General features: G+C 42.7%; 1 long non-coding RNA gene across 1 annotated transcript in view; it reads left to right on the top strand.

The window, feature by feature from the left end:
• The window catches only part of LOC123334223, an 86890-nt gene extending 67889 nt beyond the window's left edge, over window positions 1-19001 (top strand). Inside the window, exon 3 of the long non-coding RNA XR_006552054.2 lies at window positions 18428-19001. This is a non-coding gene — a long non-coding RNA (uncharacterized LOC123334223). The remainder of the gene's footprint in view (window positions 1-18427) is intronic.
• The last annotated feature ends 4590 nt before the right edge of the window (window positions 19002-23591 follow it).

The raw sequence follows: 23591 nt of genomic DNA, 5'->3' as shown, positions 1-23591 counted from the left end.
ATGACTCTTGAATATTCTGCCTAATGTTCTCTATTTTATGAAGTTTATTCCCTCTGAGTGATGAGAATGTGAGTTATTCCTACCATCATGTGATTTCAGGGACATTTCCAGCCTGTTTGGTTCAAGTAGTTCTATCCCTAGTCTCATGGAGTATTAGCCCAGGCATGTGCAGATCAGTAATCAGCTACAGACTTGAGGGCACCCCTTTGACGATCTCTGGAGCATTTTTGCTTAGTGCCCTCTTCTCCAATATTCTGACCTACAGAATATGTCTCTTTAAATGAGAATACTATATTCTGTTTGAGTTTCCACTCTGAACTACAGTTTTGAAATGTCTCCAGGAAGTAAACTGGGGCAATCAGAGCACTTATCTGATTATTTTCCTTCTCTGAGAGATCACAGAGATTGCCTCATTGCCTAGTATCTGAAAAATTGTTTTATGTAATTTCCCTACTTTTCTGATTGTTAATACTAGGGCAATCCCTGTAGTAATTGGTTCTTCATACATAAGTAAAATTCCCAAAGTAGACTTTTGAACATCTTTTGTGTACAGAGCCCTGGGTTGGAGTCACAGGTTAAATATTCTCTTGATTGTGTTAAATTGCATGCCGTGTTTATACATACCTCATAAGTTATCTGTTTATTTCCTTTCCCCTAGCCTCAAATTTGATACTTTCAATTTATTATTTCTATAAAATTGATCGTGTTTTAGTATAAATGATGATAGATGTGGGTCAGAACTATTGAAGAACTTAGTTATTTTATAGCTGGACTATTGTGATAGACTCCTAACTGATCCTGATCTTTTCAGTCTCACTCTCTTCCATTCCTATCTCCTCAATATTTCCATAGTGATTTTTAAAGTATGTAATCTCCTGGATAGTTACAAACACCTGCTAACTCTCGCTTTGCTTCTACCTTGTCCCCCAGCAGCTGGAATGATCCTTTTAAAACAATTCAGATCAAGTTACTCTCCTGTGCCTATGTAAATCCTTCAGTGTTTCCTTAGTTCACTCAGAAAAAAAGTCAAAATCCTTCAAGGTCTTTGAGACCCTACCTGATCTGACCCTGTCTGATCCTATCTCCAGCTCTTTTCCTCTCATTCTGTTCCAGCCACACTAACCTCCATGCTGTTATATAGGTACATCAAGCAGGGTCCGGCCTTATGGCCTTTGAACTGATCATCTCCTATGCTTTGAATACTCTTCCTTCAGATTTCCTCACACTTAACTCCCTCAGCTCCTCCAGGTCTTTGGTGAAGTGTTACCTTCTCAGTGTTGCCTCCCTGACTCTCGAATTAAGTGATGGAATCTGACCCCGTTGTCCTCTCTGCTTCAGCACATCCAGTGTCTTACACTGCTCTAATTATTTCTACAATATTTATCAGCTTCTAACATCCTAGATAGTAAACACTTAGTTACTATGTTTAGAATCTGTTACCTCTTTCCCACTAGAATGTAAACTCTCTAAGGGCAGAGTTTGTTGTCTGTTTCACTCTCTGACATATCCCCAGAACCTGGTACTTTTAGGTCTATAATAAATATTTGTTGAATGCATGTAAATCTGATATTCTTTAAAGTTAGATAATTCAGCTATTAATGAGCATCAGAAGGATAAAGCCTAAACTCTTCACAAAGCAGAGTACATTCCTCATGAGCACCTCCTCTTTGCTATGTCCATCGTTTTAGCTTCTCCATCCCTCCATTTCCTGCTGCTAAGTCGCTTCAGTCTTGTCCGACTCTGCGACCCCATTGACGGCAGCCCATGAGGCGCCCCCGTCCCTGGGATTCTCCAGGCAAGAACACTGGAGTGGGTTGCCAGTTCCTTCTCCAATGCGTGAAAGTGAAAAGTGAAAGTGAAGTCGCTCAGTCGTGCCCAACTGTTAGCAACCCCATGGACTACGGCCCACCAGGCTCCTCCATCCATGGGATTTTTCCACCCATACTTAATTAGTAATTCCTGAAATATTACTGGCTCTCGCACATTTCTTGGAAACATCTCAGGGAGCACCCATTGCTTTGTACTCACTTTATGGCATTATAACAATTTCATATTCAGATGTGAACAACCCAAATTTTATTGTCTAATTCACAGTAAAGCTTCTTCCCTCTTCCCTGCTAGGGACGTCAGCTCAAGGACCTAGAGTAGGGAGGGGATGTGGTTTTCTCTTTCATGCTCTATCCTTTCTCCTGTCTGTGCTTCTGTTCTCTCCAGAGTCCACTGAAGAAAGAGAGAGAAGGGGTGGAGTCTGTCATCAGTTGAGGTTGTTATCTAGTTGTTGGTGCCCTCTCTGAGGCAGATGCTTTCCCCCTGTCATCAGGGACCTCTGAGATGCACAGCATGATGATGCAGGTGACATCTCCCTGACTGATTTGCAGCAGAATGACCCACTTAGCACCTTTCTACTGGGATATTCTCATATTGGTAAAGCCTTCTTCAGCGGGATTCTTTCAAGATACCTTGAAAGAGATGCTGGATGTAAATATCGGCTACACAAATACAGATCTGACATCTAAGGTATAATTGCCCATCCATTTTACTTTACTGCTGCTCTTCTGGTCCTGAATCCTGAATGTGAGGAAATTAGGTAGAATCTAAAGAATGAATTGAATTCGTGGACCTGACAGAGAAATAGAAATAGTTCCTCAGTGAGACTCAGTATGTGACTTCTGACGGGATAAAAGTTTCCAAACCTTGGTCTTTAACACTCAGATGAACAAGTAAGTATGTGCATAGTCATCCTACCACTGACCAGCTGTGAGGTAATAGCTACTTGATCTCTCTGGGACTCAGCTTCATCATCCATAAAGTGAGGCAGTTGAATTTTTAAGTTAATGTTTTATTTTAAGAGCCTATGATGCCCTTGGGCTTCCCTGATAGGTCAGTTGGTAAGGAATCTGCCTGCAATGCAGGAGACCCCGGTTCGATTCCTGGGTCAGGAAGAGCTGCTGGAGAAGGGGTAGGCTACTCACTTCAGTATTCTTGGGCTTCCCTGGTGGCTCAGCTGGTAAAGAATCCACCTGCAATGTGGGAGATCTGGGTTTGATCCCTGGATTGGGAAGATCCCCTGGAGAAGGGAAAGGCTACCCACTCCAGTATTCTGGCCTGGAGAATTCCATGGACTGTATAGTCTATGGGGTCTCAAAGAGTTGGACACGACTGAGCAACTTTCAGTTTGGATGATAGCAGACAAGATGCCCTTTAATTCTCTGTTTCCCTTTCTATTTCTCGGATGTGTCGTGGAGATTAGGCTTTGCAAGGTTGAGCCCCATTGCTTTACTCTTTCTACAGGATGGCAGTTCCAGTGCTATGAAGCATTGGTTTTGAAATTTATATTGAATTATTAATGAAATACCATTTGTAGAGAGTAAGCTAGAACATAGTGGGGAGGCCAAGTAGCATGAAGATCTCAAATAGGGAACATCCCATTGTTTTCTATGCCAGTGACTGGGTGGCCACCAGAGATGAAGGACAGGGGCTTGGCAGCATGTACCAGGAATGCCTGCCATGGGTCTTGGAAAACAGAGGCTGCTCAGTAGAAGGGGGTGATATATCTTCCTGACAAAGCTCCTGCCAGGAGAGAATGTACATAACTCAGCCCTGAGCCTTGCTATGAGCTCTGCCAAATCCGACAGGCAGGTAACAAAACACTGAAAAGAAAGTAATGTCAGTCCAGCCTAGCGACGACCAATACTGCACCTTAATTACTCTACCTAGTGACAAAAGCTATTTATCAAGCTTGAAATAAAGTGGTTTTAAAGTCAGAAATTTATGTGCCAGCCAGTCAGAGGCTGTAATTTTGGGGGCATTGGTTTGAAGACACATAAACTTAAATGAAAACAAATTGGAGAGCTAAGTAACTATACATATGCCCAATAGCTCCCTCGGTTCTGTCTTTGGTTTTTCTGATTTCCACACCATGCCCCTGCACCTGTGTTTCTGGTCAATTACAGCATGTCATCTACCCCAAGATCTCACCCAGAAATCAAAAGAAAGATGTTCTATCTTTATTTATTCCATTTACTCAACACATATTCATTGTATTTTGTGAGTACAGTAGAAAAGAAGGCTGAGGAGGCCTGGAGGAATTCATTTCTTCAACAAGTATTTATTGAATACCTGCTATGTGCCAGATATTGACTGGGGAGCTAAGCGTGGTGGTGAACAAGACAGCAGAGACCTCTTCTCCCATGAAACTCACACACATATAAATGAGAACACGTATAAATGAGAAAATAAATGACAGTGGTTGGAGGGGAGGATAGCAATGCTAGAAGAGACTGTAATGATCAGGGAGCAGAGCTCTAAATGGAGGGAGCAGCCTTTGCAAAAGCAGTAGAGCAGGAATAAATTTCACATATATGGTAAATGGGGAAACAGGTCAGCATGACTGAAGAGGGAAGGAGTAGAAACAGACAAGATCAGAGAAGTAGGCTGGGGCTGGATTGAGAAGGACCTGTGGGTCAGGTGAGGAGTGTGGATTTTATTCTAAGTACAGTGTGAGTCATCAGAGAGTTTTAGGAAGGGAACAATGATCTGACCACCACTTTGTTGAGAGGGAAGGGGTGGAAAAGATTTTTGCAAAAGAAGAGACATTAATTACTTAACAGTTGTTTAATCAAAGAAGGGTTTATTGAATTTTCCTCACGTGCCACATGCTGATGACAGAACAATGCACTGGACACACCGTGTCCTCAAGATGCTGGAGGGACAGTGGTGAAGCCAAATGTAAAAGAACGACTGACAGTAGTGAGCCTTCCCGGGCAAAGTCACCTGTAGTCACTGCCACCGATATTAACAGTACATGGCTTCTTAAAGGAGGCTCTTCTGGATGTGGCTTTAAATACAAAAATCACACTTAGGGCAAAAGGAGAAGAGGGCAGTAGAGGGTGAGATGGCTAGATGGCAGTACTGACTCAATGGACATGAATTTGAGCAAACTCCAGGAGGTGATGAAGGACAGGGACGCCTGGCATGCTGCAGTTCATGGGGTTAACAAAGAGTTGGACACAGCTGAATGACTGAACAACAACAACATCAGCAGATGCTGGACATGCCACTGGGTCTGCTCTCCTAGAGATAACACAAACAGTCTAAGAGGCACAGTGGAACTGTAAGTCATGAGACTGACTTCTCTTCTCTCTGTGGCTGCAAGGGGCAAGTGTTCCCAGGAATCTGGGCTTCACTTCCTCTATAAGAAAGAGCTGAAATAATTGCTCTATAATGTCCCCTCCAGTTTTATCTGTTTGTAACTTAGAGGATGCCTTACCTTGATCATTCATTTTAGGCTGCTTTCTTGCCATAGAAATACAGAAGACTAACTTTGAACCCCAATTAAGCAGAACATTATCCCTCACAAAAGAGTTTCAGTCTTCTCATTAGTAGACCTGAATTGCACAAAATTGCACTCAGCTATGATTATATATTTTCAATTTCATCAAAGTATTTTTATTTATTTATTTATTTTTTAAATTTTATTTTATTTTTAAATTTTACATAATTGTATTAGTTTTGCCAAATATCAAAATGAATCCGCCACAGGTATACATCAAAGTATTTTTAGAAATTTGTTTTCTCTCTTGCATCTAAGTCACTGCATCATCTCCTTGATGCTGCATCATGGCCTGAAAAGCCTACAGTGTTTGTTCTTGGGCCCTTTATAAAAAAAAAGATCACTGACTCCTATTTTAAGGCTGAAATGTTGTGGAGCAGAGTTTCCTGGTTTGAGATCCCCATACTTGCCAGATGCTCAGTGGAGAAGATGATTCCATGGTCTCTGACAAGTACTGAAGTAAGAAACAAATCCATAACCACAATCAAATGAAGAAACAAACCCATTTCACTTTGTTTAATTCTGTGTTTCCAAATGTAAATGAAATCAGACCTTTTATTAGGTAACAATCCTTAATTGCAGTTTAAACCCTGGACCTGAGCAGTTTCCCTCACCTCCAGCTCCTGTGTTCTGGCATGCAATTTTGATTTCACTCTGCCTGGCTGCAATGGCAGAGAAGTCTATATTTCGTGTTACATAGTCTTCCCCTTTTGCTGGACCGACTTTGCAGCAAACTGAGCAGCCACACCAGCTGAAATGATGCTTCTTCCTTCCAACCCTGGGAAATGCCCTTTCTAAGGCTTCATACTGCATACCAGTTAGATGAGTTCAGCCTCAGGATGAGGATATACAAATCTGTAGATGATGATGTTGTGTAGTCACTCAGTCATGTCCGACTCTTTGTGACGTCATGGACTGTAGCCCACCAGGCTCCTCTGTCCATGGGATTTCCAGGCAAGAATACTGGAATGGGTTGCCATTTCCTTCTCCAGGGGATCTTCCTGACCCAAGGTTTGAACCTGGATCTTCTGCATTGCATTGCAAAGGCAGATTCTTTACCACTGAACCACCAGGGAAGCCCATAGATGATGTAGAACACATGAAATGGCTTTGCCTGTTTGTGGTGAGGAGTTTGAGTTAAGACATAAGTGCTCTCTTGCCTGTTTTTTCTTGTGACTAACAGAACTCTGTCCAGCTTATTATGATCCCTAAGTTTCCCTGTAGGACAGCTACAACCAATATATAGCACCATGTGGCTCAGCCTACGTTGTGCAGGCAAGGCCTAGGCCCTGACTTCTCCCCACCCCCACCACAAGCATAACAATTTCAATAATAATAACTACCATCTCTTCTGAACCTGTGAACCCCCTGGGTGGGCTTTGGTGCTGACCTTTGGCTGTGGTCAGAGTGATTTATGTAGCATCTGCAGGGTCAAACTCATCAAGGAGATTTTATCAGCAGCTGTCCAGCAACTGAGGCATAGACATTGGTTAAATGAATGAGTAGGTGACTAAATGCTGTTCAGCTCTGGAGAGCTTTATCATGGTGGGCAGAGACTTGTGCAGTATAGGTATTCTAGACTACTCTCTGTACAAAGGATACTATATATAAGAGGAAATGGGGCAGGAAAATTGAATGGACATGGGTTTGAGTCCTAGATCTACCAATGAGGCAATGCATCACTTTTATCAAGTTCTTTAAGCTCTCAAGAGAGCTTGTCTCCCCTGTAAAATGGAGTAATAATACCTACCTTGCTGAATTCATGTGATGATGAGGCTATAGAAAGGAATTAACCTGAAGGCTAGCATGGATCTGGTACGTGATAAAATCTCAATAGACTGCAGCCATGATTATGAGGTTATTATGGGTGGGAAGCATCATCAGCCATCACTCCATCAAGTCCCCTCATTCTATCAATGAGGAGACTTGGTCAATACAATTGTTAGTGGGAGAACACAGGTTTCCTTAGTCCTAACTCAGTGCTCTATGTAGCACATTTCTCTCTCCAGTCATTAGTTAACTGCTGAGGGGAAAGACCTCATTCTAACCTTGGATATTTCCTATAAATCTTGACTCTGCTTCGAGATCCAAAGGATGGGTGTCTGGCGTCTAGTGTGCATGGGTTTTATAGTTTGACTTTTTAAGCTTGACTTTTTAAGCACAAAGCACATTGTCTTCCAGAAACAGGGCCTCTCTCTTGTTGGTACCTCTCACATTGCCAGGCTAGAACTTGGGAACATTAGGCTCACAGATGCCTCGGACACATGACTGGGTGGCTTGATCATGCCTCAGGGCTTGGAGGAGGTAAGATGCCCTAGAGCCAGGTGCTGCCTTGTTACCATACACCTGGCTGGAGTGGAGTTGACTGGGGCTTGGTGGCGTGTTCAGAGGAATAGCTGGAGACAGCGCTGATGAACAGGGAGGACAGAAGTAGAAGCAGCAGAGGGAAGAGAAGGACCAAGCTCTTGCCATGGGTTGGAGGGAGCAATTGTTTTCCTAAAAAAACCCGATGTTATACCTGGTGTCTAGATTCCTTCTCAGGCAGACCCATGGAAATCCCATTAAATACAATCTAGCAATTCCAGCCTGGGAATTTACCCAAAGGAAATGAAAATACTAACACCAAAATTATCTGTACCCCCAAATTTATTGCAGCATTGTTTGCAATTGCCAAGACGTGGAAGCAAGCTAAGCGTCCATGAATGGACATGTGGTTCAGTAGTAAAGAATCCACCTGCCAATGCAGGAGACGCAAGTTTGATCTGTGGGTCGGGAAGATCCCCCGGAGGAAGAAATGGCAACCCAATCCAATATTCTTGCTTGAGAAATCCTATGGACAGAGGAGCCTTGCAGGGCACAGTTCATGGGGTGACAAAAGAGTTGGATGTGACTTATCAACTAAACAATAACAACTGCACGCGCGCGCGCACACACACACACACACACACACACATACATACACACACACAATGCAATATTATTCAGCCATAAAAAAGAAGGAAGCCTTGGCATTTGCAACGTCATGGATGGACCTTGAGGGCACTATGCTAAGTGAAATAAGTCAGATAAAGAAAGGCAAATATCATATGATCTCATTTATATGTGAAATCTAAAAAATCAAAGACAAAAAAGCCCCCAAACTCCCCCATTACAGAGAACAGGCTGGTGGTTACCAGACTCAGGGGGAAAAGTTGAAAGTGGTCAAAAGTTACAAACTTCCAGTTATAAAATAAATTAGTCATGGGAATACAATGTGGTGACTATAGTTAATAATACTGTGTGTATATTTGAAAGTTGCTAAGACAGTAGATGGAGAAGGCGATGGCACCCCACTCCAGTACTCTTGCCTGGAAAATCCCATGGACGGAGGAGCCTGGTAGGCTACAGTCCATGAGGTCGCGAAGAGTCGGACACGACTGAGCGACTTCACTTTCACTTTTCACTTTCCTGCATTGGAGAAGGAAATGGCAACCCACTGCAGTGTTCTTGCCTGGAGAACCCCAGGAACGGGGGAGCCTGCTGGGCTGCTGTCTATGGGGTCGCACAGAGTCGGACACGACTGAAGTGACTTAGCAGCAGCAGCAGCAAGACAGTAGATCTTAAAACTTCTCATCACGAGAAGTCTAGTTTGTTAACTAGACTTATTGTGGTAATTATTTGCAATACATACAAATATCAAATTATTATGTTATACACATGAAATAAATACATATTATATGTCAATTATATCTCAATTAAAAATTTCCACTAAACACATAAAGAATATGAACTATAGTACTCCACAACTGACCGTGCTACTTGGGTTCCTGTGAATGTAACTGGGTATCTACTTATCCAATATTATCATAAAATGAGCTACCACTAATTATTTTACTATAAAAATATCAAAAAATATTCTATAGAGTGTAAAATAAAGTCTCTTCCCTCACTCTGCCCCCCAAATAGTCCCACTTAGTTGAATTTTCTGCTGTTTACAGTTTCTTATGTATTTTTCAGATATTCATACTCTCTCTATATATACATATATATAATGTATATGTAGTATTAAAGTGAAGAGAGTGAAAGTGTTAGTTGCTCATTCATGTCCAACTCTTTGTGACCCCATGGGCTGTAGCCCATTAGGCTCCACTGTCCATGGGATTGTCCAGGCAAGAATACTGGAGTGGGTAGCCGTTTCCTTCTCAAGGATATCTTCCCAACCCAGGAATCAAACTTGAGTCCCCTGCATTGCAGCAAATTCTTTACCATCTGAGCCACCAGGGAAGCCCATATATAGTGTTGTTGTTGTTCAGTTGCTTAGTCATGTCCAACTTTTTGTGACCCATGGTCTGCAGCACGCCAGGCTTCCCTGTCCTTCACCATCTCCTGGGGCTTGCTCAAATTCATGTCCATTGAGTCAGTGATGCCATCCAACAGTCTTGTCTTCTGTCATCCCCTTGTCCTCCTGCCTCAATCTTTCTGAGCATCACGTCTCTTCTAACGAGTTGGCTCTTCACATCAGGTGGCCAAAGTATTGGAGCTTCAGCTTCAGCATCAGTCCTTCCAATGAATATTCAGGATTGATTTCCTTTAGGATTGACTGTTTTGATCTTGCAGTCCAAGGGACTTTCAATAGTCTTCTCCAACACCACAGTTCAAAAGCATCAGTTCTTTTGTATTCAGGCGCTTTTATGGTCCAACTCTCACATCTATACATGACTACTGGAAAAACCATAGCTTTGATTTGTCGGACCTTTGTATAGTAGGTGCAAATTCCACAGGTATTGCAGAGGCACTGACATTTGATGTGCCACTGAAGACGGTAAAGAAAGCTGGGCAACCATCTGGGGGCATGTGGGGGAGAGTGCCAGACTGAGGGACCATGAAGTGCAGAGTCCTGGGTTGGGATTGTGCCTGGTACATTTGAGGAACAGCAAAGAGGCTGTGGGGCTGGAGTGGAGGTGACAAGAGGTGGAGAATACACAAGGCTTTGTAGGTCCTGGTCGGGACTTGGACTTTTACTCTGAGTGAAATGAGCTCCTCGAGCAGGGGAATGATGTGACCTGACTTACAGGGAGAAATATTTAGAGGCTCTTATGTAATAATCCAGGTGAGAGATGACAGTAGCCTGAACCTTGGTGATAGTGGAGTGGAAAAATGGTTGGCTCCTAGACATGTTTTAGAGAAATACCTAAATAGTGTGATTTGTTGTTGACCTGGTGAGAATGAGTATGTAGGGCAGATTCCAGATGTGGTGGCGGAACAACTGGAAGGGTGGGGTTTTAAATTTACCATGAAGCCAATATTCAGAACCAAATGTGCTGGGCCATGGGTCTCTGCTCCCTCCTCCACATCTTGCCTCCTGTGCACCACATGGTCATCCATAACACTGTGATGTGGTAGACTTCTGTGTTTCAAGTCAAGGAACAAAATTTCACATTATTGCCTTCTATTAAGTTGGGGACTTTCTGGCCCAAATTGTTCCTAGTGTCTCAAAGTGTGTTATAGTGGCCATTTCTGGTAGGTAAGGAATCTGCCTGTAATGCAGGAGACCTGGATTCAGTTCCTGGGTTGGGGAGATCCCTTGGAGAAGGGAATAGCAACCCATTCCAGTATTCTTGCCTGGACAATCCCATAGACAGAGGAACCTGGTGAGTTGCAGTCCATGGGGATCGCAAGGAGTCGGACTGAGTGACTAACACACACAAGTATTTAAAAGATGCTTATTAGAACCCAGGTAATCCATCCCTGGAACTCTGGACTCATTGGGAATGTCTGCACTGGCCTGTTACCCTGGAGCCGTGCATTCCTGCTTTTGGTGACCACACCCTTGGTGCCCTGAGTTTTACTGTGCTTTCCTGTCTGTCAATTACTTTCTGTGTCTTATAATGAACACGGTGAAGATGAACATGCTATTTATAATCTTCTTCCTGGAGCCATTTCAATTAAAAGTTAATTAAATGTCTTCACATCATAATTTTAAAGTATTCTTTGAGTAATAGTGAGGCAGTGTGAGAGCCGTAAGAATTCCCAAGTCTAAAATAAACTTATGCAAATACCTTTTCAAAATGCTACTTTATGCATAGACAGCATTACTTAAACATGATTAGTGCTTTTATGTCTTTATTAATTTTATTAATTAAAATATTTAACGGTGAGCTTGTGATTAGGGGTGCTCAGTGAAAGCATTCTTTAAGTGTTGGATTATAGGTTGACCCTTGTGCTTTAGAGCCGTGGTGCTCACATTTGGGTGGCTCTAGGGAAACACCTCAGGAGCTGATGAAGAAGACAGAGGCTCACTGGACTAGGGCCTGGGACTTGCCTATTTTTATTGTCTCCCACATGATTCTGATACCCACCAAAGTGTGAGAACCACCACTTTAGAGTGTCAAGCTGCTTTTGTGTTTCAGGTCAATGATTCTGCGCTTGAAAAACTGGGGGGCAGATCTATTGTGATCTGCCCAAGGGCACTCAGGTGCTTTAGGCATGATATCTTCCTCCCCATATTCCAGAGTGTGAGTATGTTGTTTATAATGTGACTGAAATTGACACAGGCCCCCAAAACTTCATGCCTAGGCATATTTCATACACTGTTCCCTTTGAAAACAAGCTGTGGAATTCTGGAGTTCCATTGGTAAGACCTCAGGTATGTAGATTTGTAGGCAATATATTGGCTTGTGCCAAAGCAAGACTCTCATTTCTCTGCTCAGTGCATCTCCTACTGTGGCAATGCTCAGTCAGTTTTTCTGCCAATGACCTCATGGTGGCTGTAAGCGGATGAGACTTGTGTGGACCAATTCAGGATTGAGTCTTCCCAAACCAGTGGTGGCGGGGGGATGCTCAGCTATCGCAGGGAGGATGGTATTTCTGTAGGGTTTGGGCCTTTTAGGTCTATATCTTGTTTCTACTGTGGGCAAGAAAGATACTCTTGGTCTTCTGGATAATAGTAATGGTTAATGAGTGAAGGAATGTTCCAAGTGCTTTATATGTATTATCTTAATTAATCCTCATAAATCCCACCGGTGCTAGTGCTTTGCTAAATTGCTTCAGTCGTGTCCAACTGTCCCAACTATGGGTTATAGCCTGCCAGACTCCCCTGTCCATGGGATTCTCCAGGCAAGACTACTAGAGTGGGTTGCCGTGCCCTCCTCCAGGGGAATCTTCCTGACCCAGGGATCGAACCCAAGTTTCTTACTTCTCCTGCGTTGGCAGCCAGGTTCTTTATCACTAGTGCCACCTGGGAAGCACTGTAAGTCCCACAGAAAGTTTGATATTATTTCTATTTTAAGGAAAAGGAAATGGAAGTACAGAGAACTTGCCCATGGCCACCTCAGCTAGTTGTGGACCCTAAGATCCAAAGCTAAGCCAGGCTGTCTGGCTTCAAACTTTATCATTTTAACTATTATGCTCTGCTGTTTTCCAGTCTGACAGTATTTATGTTCCTTCTTTCTGTTATGTTGGCCTAGGAGTCATTGGTGAGACTGATGCACAGATGGATGCTCCGAAGGGCAGCCATGCAGGGTACTGAGGAATTCGGTGACAGACAGGACAGCAGGGAGCTCCTGGGCGCCCTCCCTTACCTGCAGAACCAGAGCCAGCTGTGGATAGAGGCGGTGGTGGGGCCATACAGGGTAGCATTCAGCAGTAAGAGTAAACTCACTCCTTGCAGGTAACACCCATTCTGATTGGGAGTGCCGTGGTACAACTGACATTGGGTGTTTTGAGTGTTGTTGCTTGTATATATCCTCCCCTAGAGCCATAACTGGCTTGGAGATAGTCCCCTTGATTATAATGGACCTTCTTCTAGTCCAGAAGGAGGAGAGGGCCAGTTGGCTACCAGGGCTGTTCAGATGCTGGTGGCAAATAGCAAACTAAAGGCCCCTGGGATGCCCCTGGGTAATGGGGAGGGAATAGGTGGAGGATGGTAGAGGTGCAATGAATAGGATAGGTATCATGATCCATGGCAGGATTTATAAAATTTGAGTAATATAAGGATTTATTTTCAAGGAAAAATACTACAGCGTATTTCCAGTGGTAAAGGAAATTAGTCTTATTATAGTATTACTTAAATATATTCAAACAAAACTAATTACAAATTCCTCATGATTTTAGCTGTTGTACAACTATAAAACTGAAACATTTTAGTAAAACCAAATAAAAGCAAAAGTACATTAGCAGTAATATTCCAATTAGTGGCACTGATTTAATGTGATGGATACTGTTGTTTTGCTGAAATAGCCACAACGCATTATTAATCCACGTACATGGCAGTGACACTATAGGTTCTGTGGACATCATGGCCTCCACTTAATGTGTCATGGGATGGCTCAGTTATCCACTATCCAGCTCCACTTGTCTAGAGGAACAGCCATGTGGCTTTTGCTTGTACAGGGGCGGTGATGTCCTTTGACCTCCATTGAGTGCAAGGACACCATTGGCCTCTGCCCGGCTTCTTGGTGCCAACATGATCATGGTACCAAACCTGGATGCCAGTGTTGTATGGCTCTTCTTGGTGATAAAGGGATTTATTATACAAATGATAAAGAACATACATATTTTGATTTTTGTTGAGATGATTTGGGATTGCACTCCACTGAAACGTAAGCTGTCTTGAGAGCAGGGACTTTGATCTGCACTCTGCCATATTCTTGGTGCTGAGAATAGTGCCAAGAATAGCTCTGTCCAATAGAAATATAATATAGCCCATAAATATGAGCCACATATGTAATTTAATATTTTCTAGCTGCTACACTTAAACTGAAAAGAACAGATGAAATTAACTTTAGTAATATATTTTATTTAACCCAGTATATTTTATATGTAGTAATTTCAACATATAATGAGCATGCTGCTGCTCAGTCACGTCAGTCGTGTCCGACCCCATAGACAGCAGCCCACTAGGCTCTGCCGTCTCTGGGATTCTCCAGGCAAGAATACTGGAGTGGGTTGCCATTTCCTTCTCCAATGCATGAAAGTGAAAAGTGAAAGTGAAGTTGCTCAGTCGTGCCCGACTCTTAGCGACCCCATGGACTGCAGCCTACCAGGCTCCTCCGTCCATGGGATTTTCCAGGCAAGAGTACTGGAGTGGGTTGCCATTGCATTCTCCGATAATGAGCATAAAAATTACTAATACAAGATTTTATATTTTTCTTTTTCTGTGAAGTCTTGTGTGTATTTTACCTTTACAGCACATCTCAGACTAGCCATATTTCAAGTACTGGGTAGTCTCACGTAGCTAGAGGCTATCGTGTGGGATGTGCAGGTGTGGAAGCTAGTAGGTGCTCAATAAACATGTTTTTAGAAAGAATATTTCTTGATGAGTTAAAGAACTTTTAGACATTCAGCATACTGTTTTCAGAAATGCTGGTGCTCCCTCTTATGTTACAGTGAGGCGGGGGAGCAGAAGAAGATGGGGCTCTAGGATTTTGCCTCTGCCTTGAATGATTAAGACATCCTCCTATCTGGTCTCACTGTGTCCAGCCTTGCTCCTGTAATTGTGCTCCTCAGGAGAACTTTTTCCTAGAATGAAAAGCCCAACAAGTCACTCCCTTGTTTAATAATGCTCCAGTGGCTTCTCTTAGACTTTAAAGGCCGAGTTCCTTACCTTGGATTGCAAGGCCCTGGATGATCTGGCCCTAGCCCTTTTCTCCAGAGTACCCTCTTCTGCTGTCCTCCTTGAGCCCCCTGCTCCTGCCACACGGGGCTTCTCTCTCTCCTTTCACAAGGAAGGCAGGAAATACCTTCCCCTTGTGTCTTTGTTCATGCCACTTCCTATTCCTGTCACAGTCCTACCTCCATGCTCCTTTCCCTGCTTGTTTCCTGTATATCCATCAGGTACAGGTTAAAATGTCACTTCTTCCAGAAAGCCCTCCCTGAACCCGCTGTCCTGCCGGGCTCCCCGATTCATGGTGCTCTGCACCAGTTGAACATTCCTCCCTCTCATTTCTCAGAGCTGTGCCCCCTGCCCTCTGAGACCTGGAATAACTTAGGAAAGAATACAAGCGATATGATGAGGGAGGCCTGGGAGACTTTACTGTTGTCATAAAGTATGGCCAAAAGTCTTGGAACAAAAGGAGTAGACATTTCCTACCTGATAAAAATATGCACTGTGGGCAAGGCTTAAATAAAATACAGAAATCCTATTCCTCATGGCAATCCCTTCCCTCTCCTCACTGCAAAGACCAGAGGATTTTTCTAGAGGGGCTCAGCCATCAAATGTAACCTTCCCTCAATTGTGAGATGTTGGTTATTGGAAAACTTATGACTCATCTGTCCTTGAGTGTTGAGGGTTCCTCCCAGGCCCGCCTCCTCCTCAATTAAAATGACTTCCATAGTAGTTATGCTTAGTGTCTGTATCAGCTAGACCAGTGATTCTGAACCAGAGGAGCATCTCAGAATCACTGGGGAGTTTTCCTGAAGTACAGCTGTCTAATACTCATCCTCCCCCAATTCCCCTCTAGACCGATGACTCAGACTCTCTCAGGATGGGGCCCAGGAATGCATATTGTGAACAGGCTTCTCAGCCAACTCCGATATTTAGTCTGTGGTTAAGAATCACTGAGCTGGAGTGCAAATCCCTGAGCTGGAATCCAAGAAAGCAAATAGTCTAAAACCAAAGCCATTTCAGGTTATAATGGGTGCTTTTTTAATGAGGTGCTCTAGGGTCTAAGGGCAGTGACATTTCCTACTCCAGGAGAACAATCTGGGAGAACCATTAACCAAGGCAGAAATGGCATCCCGTAGGGAAGGTGGAAGAATGCCATACCTGAGTGATCAGGCTTTATTTGTTCCTTGTGCAGCTCATAATCTTACCTTTTTATTATTGCACAGCTGCCAGTTCAATTTTACAATGCAAATAAAAGTCTGACATGTTATGACACTTAGCATGTATTGTTCACCGTATCTATTAAGAGATGAAATAGTTTATTAAAAATTGTTCTTAAACCACATTCAAATGCACATTGATAAGCATGTTAATATAGTAAAATCTGATATTCCATATTCCACTGGCCATGGGGCTGGAGACTGAGGATAAAACGTGGTGCTTCTGTATTTGGGGACCTGGGTTAAAGGAAGCCCACAGTGTTGGTTCTCACAGTATTTTTATTCATTCAGTTGCTACTTATTAAGGCACTGTATCAGGGTCCTGTTTCTAGCAATAAAAGAAGATCCAAACCTCTGCCCTGTGGAGCTTATGTTTTAGTGGAAGTGATAAAAACAAGCAAAATAAATACTTACATTAACTATATAGTGATAGAGCTATGGTAATCGCTAGGGAGAACAATAAAACCTGAAAGGAGGATAGGAATTACTGCATGTGGAATGTTTTTTGAAAAAATTATTTACTTATTTTAATTGGAGAATAATTACTTTAAAATGTTGTGATGGCCTCTGCCATACATCAACGTGAATCAGTCATAGGCATACCTGTGAGCCTTCCCTCCTGAGCACTGCTCCCCTTTCCCTCTCCCCATCCCTCCAGGTGGTCACAGAGAACTGGCTTTGGGCTCCCTGTGTCATATATCAACTCCCACTGGCTATCTGTTTTACATATGGTAATGTGTATGTTTCCCTGCTGTTCTCTCAAATCATACCACCCTCTCCTTCTTCCACTTCTCCATTCAAAAATCTGTTCTTTATGTCCGTGTCTCCTTTGCTGCCCTGCATGTAGGATCATTGGTGCTATCTTTTTAGATTCCGTGAAAGTGAAAGTGAACCTCACTCAGTCATGTCTGACTCTTTGTGACCCCATGGACTCTATAGTCCATGGAATTCTCCAGGCAAGAATTCCCTTCTTTCCCTTCTCCAGGGGAGCTCCCCAACCCAGGGATTGAACCCAGATCTCCCACATTACAGGTGGATTCTTTACCACCTAAGCCACAAGGGAAGTCTTTAGATTCCATATATATATATATATATATATATATATATATATATGCATTAATATATAATCTTTGTCTTGATCTTTCTGAGTTACTTCACTCTGTATAAATAGACTCTAGGTTCATCCACCTCATTAGAACTGACTCAAATGCATCCCATTGTGTATGTACCACAACTTCCTTATCCAGTCATCTGCCAATGGACATCTAGATTGCTCCCAGGTCCAAGCTATTGTAAATAGTGCTGCAATTGCTGTGTGTGGATGGACATAGGTGGTGGTGGTGGTGGTGATATTTGAGCACAGACCTGAAGGAGAAAAGGGGATGAACTATGCAGGTATCTGGGAGTACATGTTCCATGTGGTACAGTAAGCGCAAAGGCCCTGAGACAGGCAGCAGCATATTTAGAGTGTCTTCAGAATCACCAAACAGTGAGGCTGGTGTGGAGAGAAGAGGGAAAGCAGGTAGGAAATGAGGCTGGGGAGGTAACAAGGGGCTGCAGCAAGGAGTTTCACTCTTTCTCTGAATGAGAGGAAAAGCCAGTACTGGCTTTTGAGCTGATGTGTAGAAGAGACAATTTCAGCAGGATCACTCTGGTGGTGGATGGAAACTACCCTCTACAGGAATCAGGGTGAAGCAGGAAGAACCTTTAAGAAGCTGTTGCAATATCCCAGGTGGGTGATAGAAGTGGCTTGAATCAGGGTGGCAAAAGCAGAAGTGGGAGAAGGGGTTAGATTCTCGACATATTTTGGAGGAAGAGCAAGCAAGATTTGCTGAGTGTGAATGTCAGAGAGAAGGAAAAGAGTTAAGGATGAGACAGACCTGTGACATGTGTGCACCTGGAGAGATGGAATGGCAGTTCACTGAGATGAGAAAGGGGAAGCAGGGCAAGGCAGTGCCCAGAAATTCAGGAACTTGTTTTAGACCAGTTTACAAAAGCAGGTGGTGGTTGCCTTGCAGCACTGAGCTTGCTACTGTACACGGTTGCTGCTTCTGAAGTCTTAATGCTTCTTGTCACCTTACTAGCTCATGTCAAATAGCAACTTTTATTGGTCATATGCTTGTGAGAAAGGAATTAGAATGCTCCCAAATTTTGTTTACTGATATACAATTATTCCTTAAGAAGAAAAGTTTTTTAAAAAAAGTTTTCTTTAAACGTTATAGGATTAATTTCTTAACCCCTAATTTGACTCTTTTCTGTGTGTCTGATTAAATAATTCGTCTTCCTTTTCAGAATTTCTGCTTCCAAGGAGCTGGATTAATTTCTCTCTTAAGTTGTTCCTCTTTAAAGAGAGTGGCCCCACTCAGCTTTCTAAGTTGTGAGAAACAGATTCACTCATGTTCCCCTTAGTGGTAAGAATTCATGGTAAAGATTCTGTAAAATCCTTTCTGGGGAGAAGGATTGGGGTGGGGTTTTTTCTTGCTTGATTCATTATTATATTTTTTGCATATGTATATATATCATAGAAAGAATGTAAGATTGCAGTTGAATAAGTACATAAAATATAAACAAATATGTGAGCTCCTAGTGACACTAAAAATGAAATAAAACTCATTGGTCACCATTGAAGGTTGCTAGGGTACCACCTCAATATTCTGAAAACAATAAAATAATACAAACAATCTAGCAATTATCTGTCTTCCTTTTATACTGTATTTAATCTAATCAATTGTTAAGGATTTGTTAAGGATTCCTTATAGAAGAATTGACTGAATTCAGACTTAAATTGAAGAAAGTAGGGAAAACCACTAGACCATTCAGGTATGACCTAAATCAAATCCCTTATGATTATACAGTGGAAGTGAGAAATAGATTTAAGGCCCTAGATCTGATAGATAGAGTGCCTGATGAACTATGGAATGAGGTTCATGACATTGTACAGGAGACAGGGATCAAAACCATCCCTATGGAAAAGAAATGCAAAAAAGCAAAATGGCTGTCTGGGGAGGCCTTACAAATAGCTGTGAAAAGAAGAGAAGCGAAAAGCAAAGGAGAAAAGGAAAGATATAAACATCTGAATGCAGAGTTCCAAAGAATAGCAAGAAGAGATAAGAAAGCCTTCTTCAGTGATCAATGCAAAGAAATAGAGGAAAACAACAGAATGGGAAAGACTAGAGATCTCTTCAAGAAAATCAGAGATACCAAGGGAACATTTCATGCAAAGATGGGCTCGATAAAGGACAGAAATGGTATGGACCTAACAGAAGCAGAAGATATTAAGAAGAGATGGTGAGAATACACAGAAGAACTGTACAAAAAAGAGCTTCACGACCCAGATAATCACAATGGTGTGATCACTGACCTAGAGCCAGACATCCTGGAATGTGAAGTCAAGTGGGCCTTAGAAAGCATCACTATGAACAAAGCTAGTGGAGGTGATGGAATTCCAGTTGACCTATTCCAAATCCTGAAAGATGATGCTGTGAAAGTGCTGCACTCAATTTTGGAAATTTGGAAAATTTGGAAATTTGGAAAACTCAGCAGTGGCCACAGGACTGGAAAAGGTCAGTTTTCATTCCAATCCCAAAGAAAGGCAATGCCAAAGAATGCTCAAACTACCGCACAATTGCACTCATCTCACACGCTAGTAAAGTAATGCTCAAAATTCTCCAAGCCAGGCTTCAGCAAGATGTGAACTGTGAACTTCCTGATGTTCAAGCTGGTTTTAGAAAAGGCAGAGGAACCAGAGATCAAATTGCCAACATCCGCTGGATCATGGAAAAAGCAAGAGAGTTCCAGAAAAACATCTATTTCTGCTTTATTGACTATGCCAAAGCCTTTGACTGTGTGGATCACAATAAACTGTGGAAAATTCTGAAAGAGATGGCAATACCAGACCACCTGACCTGCCTCTTGAGAAATTTGTATGCAGGTCAGGAAGCAACAGTTAGAACTGGACATGGAACAACAGACTGGTTCCAAATAGGGAAAGGAGTACAACAAGGCTGTATATTGTCACCCTGTTTATTTAACTTATATGCAAAGTACATCATGAGAAACGCTGGGCTGGAAGAAACACAAGCTGGAATCAAGATTGCCGGGAGAAATATCAATAACCTCAGATATGCAGATGACACCACCCTTATGGCAGAAAGTGAAGAGGAACTAAAAAGCCTCTTGATGAAAGTGAAAGAGGAGAGTGAAAAAGTTGGCTTAAAGCTCAGCATTCAGAAAACGAAGATCAGGGCATCTGGTCCCATCACTTCATGGGAAATAGATGGGGAAACAGTGGAAACAGTGTCAGACTTTATTTTTGGGGGCTCCAAAATCACTGCAGATGGTGACTGCAGCTGTGAAATTAAAAGATGCTTACTCCTTGGAAGGAAAGTTATGACCAACCTAGATAGCATATTGAAGAGCAGAGATATTACTTTGCCAACATAGGTTCATCTATTCAAGGCTATGGTTTTTCCTGTGGTCATGTATGGATGTGAGAGTTGGACTGTGAAGAAGGCTGAGCGCCGAAGAATTGATGCTTTTGAACTGTGGTGTTGGAAAAGACTCTTGAGAGTCCCTTGGACTGCAAGGAGATCCAATCAGTCCATTTTGAAGGAGATCAGCCCTGGGATTTCTTTGGAAGGAATGATGCTAAAGCTGAAACTCCAGTACTTTGGCCACCTCATGCGAAGAGTCGACTCATTGGAAAAGACTCTGATGCTGGGAGGGATTGGGGGCAAGAAAAAAAGGGGACGACAGAGGATGGGATGGCTGGATGGCATCACTGACTCGATGGACTTGAGTCTGAGTGAACTCCAGGAGTTGGTGATGGACAGGGAGGCCTGGCATGCTGCGATTCATAGGGTCGCAAAGAGTCGGACACGACTGAGCGACTGATCTGATCTGATCTGATCTGATAGAAGAATTTCAGTGAAAATGAAGAAGGAATTATGAAACCATAAATAAATGGATCTAGGCCATGTTCATCAGTGGGCGGTAAAACCATCATGGGAAAGGCAGATGTGGAACTTCATGATGGATGGGCCAGGCCGGCAACACCTGAACCCACTGATCTGGCAATTTCAGCATGGCTCAAGGTTGGACACTTAAGGGGATAGATGCATAGGGGTTCACTGTCTTACTCTATTTTTGTGATGTTTGAAACTTTTCATAGTAATACAGTTTTAAAAGACAAAAATATGTTTATATTATGCACACACAACATTTTGAACTACAAATAAGATTATATTTTCTATATTGCTCTGCACTTACCCACTGAACTGATTTTCTGTGGGTTCAATATTGTTCAATTTAACTGGTCTCTAGACTTTCATATAGGGTAACTTTGCTGAGAGCTTTTATTTATCAGGACTGGTAGTGAGTATAGGAGATCAGTGATCAAGGACAAGCAAGCACTTTTCTTCCAAGACAGGCTTGCAAAGTGTACTGGCAGGGACCTCTTGAATCCTAAGAGATAAAAAAGAGAAACTTTAGGTGAGAAGTGTCAAGGAAGCAGAAGTATTTGAAGCTGTTTTCCTGAGCAGAGAAGGGATTCACAGACTGTCCATGCTGCCTTTTGGCGTCTTTAACCTTGGAGCAGCTTGGAGAGTGGTGGGGGGTGGGGGCTGCTTCCTGACCGTGGGTCGAAAGCCTCCTCCTCAGTATCTCCAGCTGTGCTGGCAGTCAGTCAGCTTCAGTCTCTTTCCCCTGGGTTCCACAACTCCAACCTCAGCAGTTCTTCCTGGAGAGTTTGAGTCTTTAGGTCTGCTGCCTGGCATCCTAGAGGGTATAACTGTGGCCAGACAAACAGTGCTTCAGCAGTGGCCAGATATCTCAAGAGGCTGCTCTGCTGAGAGGTGTTTTGATGGGTAAATAGGGAGAGCAGCCTGGTGTGTGTGGAAAGAGCATAAACTTTGGAGTCAGACACAGATTTGAATGGTGGTTCTTCATCAGCTGTGTGTCTGTAGGCAAACCATTTAATCTCTCTGTGCTTCCATTTCACTCCTTTGTAAAATGCTAACAAAATTCCGGCTTTCTGTGGCTGTGATAGGGCTCTGTGATCCTGTATAAACTAAGCCCATGACAGTGCCTGACACTTGGCAGATAATTTAGGAATGTTCAGTCTCAATTTCTCTATTCTAAGACTAGGCTCTTAGAAGCTGTGCTACAGTGATTAGAGTTTAGGAGATGAAAGTGAGGGATCCTGGTTGGGCCTCTGAGAGTCGGGGCTCTGTGGACTGAAAGCTGGTTTCTGAAACTGACAGGATCCAGGGTGAGGCTTCTCAGAGCCGAGGACCCTGCTTCCAGGAGGCACAGCATTTACCACTGCTTGCTGTCCTGTGGCATCATTGTGTTTGCCTGTCTTAGCCAGGAAGCTCCAGGACGTTAGGGCCTGCAAGCCTCTTGCTGTCTGTGCTATCCTTCAATGCCTCATGTGCCACAGGGACTTTATACTGATCCATACATGAGTGAATTAGTGTTCATGGATGCAAATACAAGTCAGAAAAAGGAAAACGCACCCTTAATCTAATCCCCCATTACTAACATTATGGGTTTTTATCCTTTCAGTCCTTACACTTATAATTTACAAAACTGGGATCATATGGTTTGATAATCTGCTTTGTGAAAATGTTTTGACCATTTAAAAAATTTGTGTATGTTTTCCTATAAAATAATGACTACATAATAATCTTTGTATGTACATACTATGATTTTTATACTGAATGAATTCCTTGTCTTTAGACATTTAGGCAGTTTGTGCAGTATTTAGCTGATGTAAACAGCATTGTAATATTCTTTTTTTTTTTTTTTGAAGGTTCCAGTTATTTGGATTATTATTATTCTTTTTTTTTTTTAATTTTATTTTATTTTTAAACTTAACATAACTGTATTAGATTTGCCAAATATCAAAATGAATCCACCACAGGTATACATGTGTTCCCCATCCTGAACCCTCCTCCCTCCTCCCTCCCCATTCCATCCCTCTGGATCGTCCCAGTGCACCAGCCCCAAGCATCCAGTATCGTGCATTGAACCTGGACTGGCAACTCATTTCATACATGATATTTTACATGTTTCAATGCCATTCTCCCAGATCTTCCCACCCTCTCCCTCTCCCACAGAGTCCACAAGACTGTTCTATACATCAGTGTCTCTTTTGCTGTCTCGTACACAGGGTTATTGTTACCATTCTTTAAAATTTTTTATTTGCTTATTTTTGGCTATGTTGGGTCTTCCTGGCATTGTAATGAACATCCTTGCTGCTACAATCCTTGACCAAATAACTGATTGTTGTTGTTCAGTTGCTAAGTCATGTCCGATGCTTTGTGACTCCATGGACTGCAGCACACCAGGCTTCCCTATCCTTCACCATGTCCTGGGATTTGCTCAAACATATATCCATTGAGTTGGTGATGCCATCCAACCATCTCATCCACTGTCGCCCCCTTCTCCTCCTGCC

This window comes from Bubalus bubalis, chromosome 1 (genome assembly GCF_019923935.1).
Source record: "Bubalus bubalis isolate 160015118507 breed Murrah chromosome 1, NDDB_SH_1, whole genome shotgun sequence".
NCBI lineage: Eukaryota > Metazoa > Chordata > Mammalia > Artiodactyla > Bovidae > Bubalus > Bubalus bubalis.
Note: the sequence above shows the minus strand (reverse complement) of the source record. Positions and strands in the feature narration are given on the sequence as shown.